General features: G+C 42.2%; 1 non-coding gene across 1 annotated transcript; it reads right to left on the bottom strand.

The window, feature by feature from the left end:
- Window positions 1–149: 149 nt before the first annotated feature.
- On the bottom strand, window positions 150–305 carry LOC128035808 (5.8S ribosomal RNA). Its single transcript, XR_008192355.1, has one exon. It is a non-coding gene; the product is annotated as a 5.8S ribosomal RNA (ribosomal RNA).
- Window positions 306–8,974: the final 8,669 nt, after the last annotated feature.

Here is an 8,974-nt window from a genome sequence, read left to right as displayed (position 1 = left end):
TACAGCATTACCACCGATCGTCGTGACGATGATGTCGTCGAGGACTTGAATTTAGGCCAACCACTGGCTTTGAGCGCACGGGAGGCCAATTTCTTCCCGCGGTCCAACCGAGGCTCAAGGGCTCATGGTTGGATGGGGGTGACGATGTGTGACACCCAGGCAGACATGCCCTCGGCCTAATGGCTTGGGGCACAACTTGCATTCAAAGACTCAATGGCTCACGGGATTTTGCAATTCACACCAAGTATCGCATTTTGCTACGTTCTTCATCGATGCGAGAGCCGAGATATCCATTACCGAGAATCGTTCTGTATATTTTATGATAAGAGAACAACATCATTGAAGCACCGACACCGTGAATGGTGCGACGACAGAGGATGTGCCCCGTTTTTCGTTTCGATTCCTTGGCGCGATTCGCGCCATGGGTTTGTTCGTTTTGCCTCGAAGAGGTTGATCCCGGCATCTCACCTCACCGATGGGTAAAGGGACGACGAGACTGATCGCTCCGAGACACTGGGGTGGCGAGAGGCGAGGATGCACCTGCACCACCACCGATGTTGTTTACAATGCGTTCAGGGGTCGTTCTGCTAGGCAAGTTTCGACAATGATCCTTCCGTAGGTTCACCTACGGAAACCTTGTTCCGACTTCTCCATCCTCTAAATGATAAAGTTTAGTAGACTTCTCCAACACATCTGAGCACCCAGGTGCCGATGGTACTCGAGGCTCTCGCACGACCAAGGGCCTATGTTGTCGATAGTTCCCGAGGCTCCCACACGACCAAGGGCCTATGTTGCCGATGGTGCCCGAGGCTCCCACACGACCAAGGGCCTATGTTGCCGATGGTGCCCGGGGCTCCTGTACGACCAAGGGCTTAGTTTTTTGATGGTGTCCGAGGCTCTCGCACGACCAAGGGCCTAGGTTGCCGATAGTGTCCAAGGCTCCTGCACGTCATAGTACCGAGGTGCCGATGGTGCCCGAGGCTCCCGCACGACCAAGGGCCTAGTTTCCTGATGGTGTTCGAGGCTCCCGCACATTCGAGCGCCCAGGTGCCGATGGTGCTCGAGGCTTTCACACGACCAAGGGCCTAGGTGACCGATGGTGCCCGAGGCTCTCACAAGACCAAGGGCCTAGTTTGCCGATAGTGTCTGAGGCTCCCGTACACCCGAGCGCCCAGGTGCCGATGGTGCCCGAGGCTCTCGCACGACTAACGGCCTAGGTTATCGATGGTGTCCGAGGGTTCCGTACGACCAAGGGCCTAGTTTGCCGATGGTGTCCGAGGCTCCCGCACATCCAAGCACCTAGGTGCCGATGGTGCTCGACGCTCTCCCACGACCAAGGGCCTAGGTTGCCGATGGTGTCTGAGGCTCCCACACATCTTAGCACCAAGGTGCCGATGGTGCCCGAGGCTCCTGCATGACCAAGGGCCTATGCTACCGGAATAGCTCACTGGAGCACCGCTGGGATGGATCACCGGAACACCGTCGGGAACCTAACCGGCGGTGGGGGGATACCGATGTTCGAGCATGCAGTGAGCGTGGGCAGTGCCCTACACAACCCCTGCTCGCTCAATATCACCTCCCCCCTAAAGAGCTAAAAAAACTTTATCAATGTGCTACCAGGAGACACTCTTTTTCTTTTTATGGAAAGGCCCGAAGGTCGAAATACTCAATTAATAGCATCTTTCAAAATTACATCATGGATCTCAACCGGATAGTCCATGTCGAAAGCCTTAGTTCAATTGTTTTTATAGGCCCAATTACAAAGCTGGTCTGCCGCTTTATTAGAACATCGCGGGGTCCAAACAAAGTTAAAAACAAAACACAGGTCAAAAGAATTAAAAAGCTGCTGAATGCGGAAGCCATAGGTTGAAAAGTCAACACGCGCCCTTTTTAGCCGATTTACCATATTCGCGCAATCCAATTCCAGCTCCAGCTTGAGCCATCTTTTCTCCCGCGCCAGCTCTAAGCTTTCAGCCAATGCCTGCAGCTCGGCCCATTCAGCACCAGCGTTAATATCCAAAACACCCGTGCACCCCCAAGCACAAAGCCATCATGATCCCTAGCCACAAGCCCGAAACTCATCATTCTCCCATCAACAGCAGCATCAAAATTTATTTTTACGACCCCAGTTCCAGGTTTCTGCCACCCTTTCTCCCCGACCGGTTTGGAAATAATTGGTTTTTCCATAAGATTAAAAATGCAAAAATCCCTATTTAACATAGCAGCTCTATCCCAGATAAACTTCGCCTCATCCTCCGTGTTTCTAAACACTTTACTATTCCTGTTGTTCCAGATATTCCAGAGCACAGTAACAAAGTTGGAAAGAGCCTTCTTGTCCAGCGAATGAGCCAAATCTTCGATCCAATCCACGCATCTCCGATAACAACCTTCTACAAGAGCATTATCAAGACCCCCATAAGTCAAGACTGCCCTAGCTCTCAAACAGTCTTTTAGCACATGTATAAGGGTCTCATTCTCGATCCCACATCGCGGGCACATGCAGTTAAAATCCCTTCTAATTTTAGAAATATTCTCGTACGTTGGCAGAATGTCATGGCCAATACGCCAGCAAAAAACCATGATTTTTGGTAAGGTGTGAAGTTTCCAGATGAGCCTTCAAACAAATCGATGGGGACCAAAGCCCACATGCTTTAGAGTCATCCAGGAATATGTGAATTTAGTAGAGCAGAACCTCAGAGGATTATGAAACAAGATACGGTGATCGTCAGGGCCATTATGGAGAATGGGAATTTTGTAGATTTGGTCCCCCATGTATTCACCGTAGATCTCTCGAACCCTCTCCTCCTTCCAGCCAACACTCAACTCGTTAATAAGCTCACAAACCCTGGTCTCGTTCACCTTCCTTCTGTTCAGACGGATCGACTCACCCGAGAGCCCTTCAATACCCCAGTTCTCTTACCAAAAGTCAATCTTTCTGCCATTTCCCACATTCCACCCGAAATGCTCATGCAAAATACATGCAGCTCTAGCAATACTCTTCCACGTAAATGAAGGCTTGTCAACTTTCGTTGGCCAAAAAATATCACCCTCCGGGAAATACTTGGCGCTTAAGACTTTGAAGCATAACGTGTCCTTGCAGCTTGCCAACCTCCACACTTGTCTTCCAAGCAATGCCACATTGAACCTCCGGAGGTCCCTAAAACCCGGACGCCCTTAAAGGTCTTTGTCTCTTGAGCTTGGATCAACATGCGGGACAAAGCTTCCATACAGAAAATAAACAAATATGGGGATAACGGGTCCCCTTGCCAGAGCCCTCTTTCCGGTAAAATGATTGTCGAAACCATTTTTTTGAAATTTGAAAAATGGGGGTCGACTTTTAAAAAATGGAAATGGGAGTCGCCATCGATCTTTTATTGTGGTGTGATCGGATCACCTTGAAAATAATTTTAGGTTTGCGAATTTTGAGAAAATAGGTTCGGGAGTCGGTTACGCACGAGGAAGGGTTAGCACCCTCGTGACGCCCAAAATTGGTACCAAATTGATTGTTTAATGTCTTAGTGTCGAAATTTTGAAAAGATTTTAAAGTACAATCCTTTTATTTTGAAGTTAAATTTGACTTTTAAAAACTATGCATTTTGAGAGGGATATCCGATTATTTGGGCCAAAAGAGAAGATCAAAACTTAGTAAGTTAGGGTTCGATTTCACAAAATTCCTAAATATCAAACATTGCCTTTATTTTTAAAATCCACGTCTCGAGAAAATAACATGTCATATCCAATGCTTTAGGACACAACGTGTCGAATTCCTGAGAATGGGTTTTTATTTCAAATTTGTGAAATCATTGCAAAATGAATATTTGGCTTTCTAAATTCATCGAAAAATAATCGCAATTTAGTAAGTTAGGACACAATCTTCCTCGAGAATCATGAATGCCCAATATTTCAAAAATTTATAAAATACGATGATTTTAATGTTTTGACGAAACCAAAATATATACTTTCTGAAAGATATGCTAGAAAAGTTAATGTATAACATGAAACAAATACTTTAATTTAAATTGTATATGTATATGTAGTTACAAAATATAAGCACAAGATACAAGTAAATTTGTAACTATGTGTATGCATATATTTAGCACACATCTACAAGTATACATGTAAAAAGGAAGGAATGGAATATATCAACAAAAACAAAATAAAAATGCATGTATATAGGTACATGAAAATCGTAAAATAAAATAAACATATAAAAATTTGTATGTGTATATATTTACAAAATTAAAAATATAAGTACATATGTATTGGCAAATCATGAAAACATGTATATGTATTAAAACTTATATATGTGTACAATGTGTATATAAATAACGGAGTATATATATAGAATAATAAAATGTTTATGATAATTCAAAATATATATAATATAAAAATGTGTATTTTGAATTGTAAAATATAGGAACACGTGCGTATTCTAAAATGTGTACGTATACATATATATGTTTGTAAAAATCTATGAAGAAAAGAAGAAAGTAACATACCTATACATATGTAGAAAAGTAAAAAGATTTTTGAAACTAAAATATAAAAGTATATATATATTGAAGTTAGGAAACAAAATAAAGAAAAAACATACGTAAAAATATGTATATAGGTAGGCGGATACAAGACAAAATTTTTTTGCATATATATATATAATATAAAAATAGTGCATGTGAATGAATATATATAGGAATAATAATAATAAAAGGCTAATAATAAAAATAATAATGATAATAAAAATAATGGAGCTATTAAACGAATTTAAAAGAAATAAATTACACAAGAGGGATTAAATTACAACTAAAACAAAATTAAACAGGAAAAACATAAATAAATAAAATAAGGGCCAATGTACAGTGCGCGAATAACATGGAGGGCTAATTCGGAAATATTCCCAGCCCTCCAAAACGCTGCGTACAGCCTGGGCCAAATTGAAGCAAAAGGAAAATCAAACGTGAAATTCATAAATAAAAAAACTGAATTGAAAACGCCACGAAGGAAGGAGGACCAAATGCGCAAATAGACCCAACGCCCAAAGTGCGCGGATCCTTCCCCGGATCGGGTCACTGCGCGGGTCGCTGAGGCTAAAACGGCGCCGTATCAACAAATAACGAAAAAAAACACCCTAATCTAAAACTAATCTGTTATTTGAAAACAAAGGAAGACAAACTAAGAAACCTAAGCACTTTGCGCCGCTCTGCGTTCGTCACTTTCTAAGGCCTTCTACCTCCGTTTCAACTCCGATGGCCGCGGAGAGAAAGCGAAAATCCAGCCTCCTGGTACGTCTAACACTCTAATGTCCCCTTTTTTCTTTTGTTCAATGATTTGCATTCAAAACACCAAAGAAAAAGAAGGAAAAGAAGCAAGAACAAAAAAGGGCGAAAATTAAATCACCTCTTGGGTTCTTTTTTGAATTTTTTTGTCTATTGATCTTCTTTTTTTTTTCTGAGTTTTTTTACAAAATGCGTGTGTGCTGATTGTGTGTGTGTGTTCTTTTTTTGTGTGTGTATCCCCCTCTCTTTTTTCACAACACTCCAATGGCCCTCTTTTATGGCCAGCTTTTACAAAGAAAATAAAAAAGGAAAATAATCAAAAAAAATCCTCTTTGCTGCGTTTTTTCGTGCGTATTTCTGCTGTTGTTGGTTTGTTGCATTGTTGCTCTATTATTTTGCAGGTATCGTATGAGGACGTGGCGTGGCCCGGCTCGGAGGTGGCTGAGGCTTGGCACGCACGAACAAGGAGAGCTGCTGCGGCGTTGGGGCATGGCTCGTGCGACGCTGGAGCTGGGCAGAGGCTGGAGTGGCGGAAGAGCAGAAAGCTGCTGAAGGCTAGGGTTAGGTGATTGGGTTGGGGACATTCGAGCTTGATTTTGGGTAGTGGGCCATGCTTAGGTTTGAATTTGGGCTTAGTTAGTTGGGTCTGATGTATTTGGGTTTAGCTAGGCTTGTTTTTATTTTGGGTATTTAGTTTATTTTGTAACTGGGCCGCATATATGTAAAATGGACTGTTTGTTTGGACATTTAATTTTTTTTTATAATTAGTTTAGGGGCCGGGCAAAAATGGGTATTACAACTGCCCCTCTTTGCTCATTGTCGTGTAACGAGAATAGAGCAAAGACTAAAGAGGACCAATTTTGCCCGGTCGTGCTTGGACCTTGGTGCTCTTCTTCTTCAAGTGGATCCATTCCATCCTACCGCATCTTCAGAGGTATAGGAATTAGTGCTTCGATCCACTCCACTGTAACATCAGGTAGATAGGATTCGTAGCTTGTAGCTTCTAAAAAGAACAAAATTTGCTATCTTCGATCTGCTCCACTACTGCTTAAGGAGATGAGATCTTCTATTCTTTGGTCCACTCCGGTGTAACCTTAGGAAGATAAGACCTGATGCGATCTACTCTACTGTAACTTCAGAGAGATAAGATCTAATACTTTAATCCGCTCCACTACAACTTCAGGGAGATAGGATTTGCTTCTTCAGTCTGCCCCACTGTGACTTCAAGGAGATAAGACTCGCTTTCTCAGTCTGCTCCGCTGGAACTTCAGGGAGATAAGACCCGATACGATCTGCTCCACTACTGCTTAGGGAGATAAGATCTATTGTTTTAATCCACTCCACTGCAACTTCAGGGAGATAGGATTGATTCTTCTGTCTGCTCCACTACTGCTTAGGGAGATAAGACTTGCTATTTCCAACCTATTCCACTGCTGGTCAGAGACATAGGACTTGTGGCTTAAATCTGTTTCCCTACTCTTGGGGAAGATAAGATTCGCCGTCTTCGATCTGTTCGCTAGTGCTTAGAAAGGCAATATCTTCTATCTTTAACCAGCTCCACTGCAACCGATGGAGGTAAGGCTTTGTTTTCGATCTGCTTCGCTGTTAACGCAGGAAGGCAAGATCTGTTATCTTTAACCAGCTCCACTGCAACCGATGGAGGCAAGGCTTTGTTTTAGGTCTGCTTCGCTGTTAACGCAGGAAGGCAAGATCTGTTATCTTTAACCAGCTCCATTGCAACCGATGGAGGCAAGGCTTCATCTTCGATCTGCTTCGCTGTTAATGCAGGAAGGCAAGATCTGCTATCCTCAACCAGCTCCACTACAACCGATGGAGGCAAGGCTTTGTTTTCGGTCTGCTTCGCTGTTAACATAGGAAGGCAAGATCTGTTATCTTTAACCAGCTCCACTGCAACCGATGGAGGCAAGGCTTCGTTTCCGATCTGCTTCACTGTTAATGCAAGAAGGCAAGATCTGCTATCTTCAACCAGCTCCACTACAACCGATGGAGGCAAGGCTTCATTTTCGACATTGACTGATCTGTTCTCTGGGGAACATGACCTGTATAATGAACCTAATTATGCCTAATGATTAGGATGGCATGATCAAAATGAATCAAATGCTCCTAACTAGACATGCGTGAGTGGTGTTTGCATGAATGCATAATTTTATTTTTCTGAGAATGATCCCACTTAGGTTGTCATTACTTGAAGTTTATTAAGGCTTTATGACTGACGTGCTACAGCGCCTTCTCGCTTGACCGGCTTTTCTGAAAAACATTTAGCCAGGTTGCCCCCCACTGTAAACCTTAAAGTTTAATCCATTAGGGCGCAAAAATTGTACCATCATTCTCCCACTATAATCTAAGGGTAGAAATATGACTTTTCCTCAATCCTCTCTTATCCAATTAATGGATACAAGATCTACGTCGTTCTGGTTCCTTACACCATTCCTAGGGTGTCGTACCAAAGACTCTTTTCTCCGAGGTAACCTCTTCCTATTGCCTGATGATCATTGCTTGCTTTTTTATGTAAGCTTTGTCTCCAACATGGCGTCTTGTCAATCAACGCATTTGACAACAAAAATCCAAAGAGAAAGTTTAAATTTAGACTATTCCTTCTCGAATTTCCAACCTTTAAATTTGGTGTGTTCTAAACAATAGTCTTGTTTCAGGCTCCTATATTATTTAGAAACTTTTCAGAGTACTATGCAAAACTTCCTTTGTGAAAGTTTTATTAGTCCATTAATCATTATTCCAATGCAACATGTTTGCAAAAAAGGGTCATAACAATGGATAAGAATAAAGTTGGTTCTGAGCATAGCTCGAAAGAACAAATTTTCGAAAATAGTAAAGAAGGATGACAATTGGGAATGTATATCTTGGAAAAGAAAAAAAGTATTCCAAGAACAACAAATAATATAAGAATTGGGTGCCCCAAATATCGCAGCTTGAATTTCTCTATACAAACTTTCTGAAGATCATTTTGAGCTAAACATGTGTTTAGGAGTCTACAGAGCTTTGTCGATGCCCTAAGATGTCGCCTACCCTTTCTTGTTGCTCAGGTATAACAGGATTACCACATGCCCCAATCTGATCAAGATACGAGTTACTCTGATCACTTCATGCCCCATTCTGATCAATATTTGAGCCGTCCTTTTTGGGTTTTCAGCTTAAATCCCCTTTGGTCTAAGGTGCCATTTGCGGGTTTTCCCCTTAGCCTCTCCATTTTACTCTTTCATTTTTTCATTTTCATTTTCATTTTTCATCTTTTTTTTTGAACTTCATTGTCTTGCAGTACGGTGACAAACCATGGTGTCTGATTTTGAACTGGTTACAGCCCTCAGCTATCGTGCTGTCATTCAAGTTCAATGCATTTTCCAATACCATCCTCTCTGGAATTCTATATCGGCATATGATGACATTGACGCATGCAGTAGCCTCCAGCCATTTGAAGAAGTAATTAATGATCTCAATAGCGAACCAATGCCCATTAGAAGTCTTCGATAATGGTGATGCCCATGCCCCATTTTGCTCGAAATTTGAGTCGCCCTTTTCGGGTTTTCAACTCAAAACCACCTTTAGTCACAAAGCGCCCTTTGCGAGTTTTCGCCTTGGCATCTCCTTTTCTTTTTCCTTTTCCTTTTTCTTTTTCTTTTCTCTTTTCATTTTTTATTTTGACTCTGGTTGATTTCTCATTTTTT

The sequence above is a fragment of the Gossypium raimondii genome, chromosome 12 (genome assembly GCF_025698545.1).
Source record: "Gossypium raimondii isolate GPD5lz chromosome 12, ASM2569854v1, whole genome shotgun sequence".
NCBI classification, from domain to species: Eukaryota; Viridiplantae; Streptophyta; class Magnoliopsida; order Malvales; family Malvaceae; genus Gossypium; species Gossypium raimondii.
The sequence above is the reverse complement of the archived record's forward strand: the minus strand, read 5'-3'. Positions and strand labels throughout refer to the sequence as shown.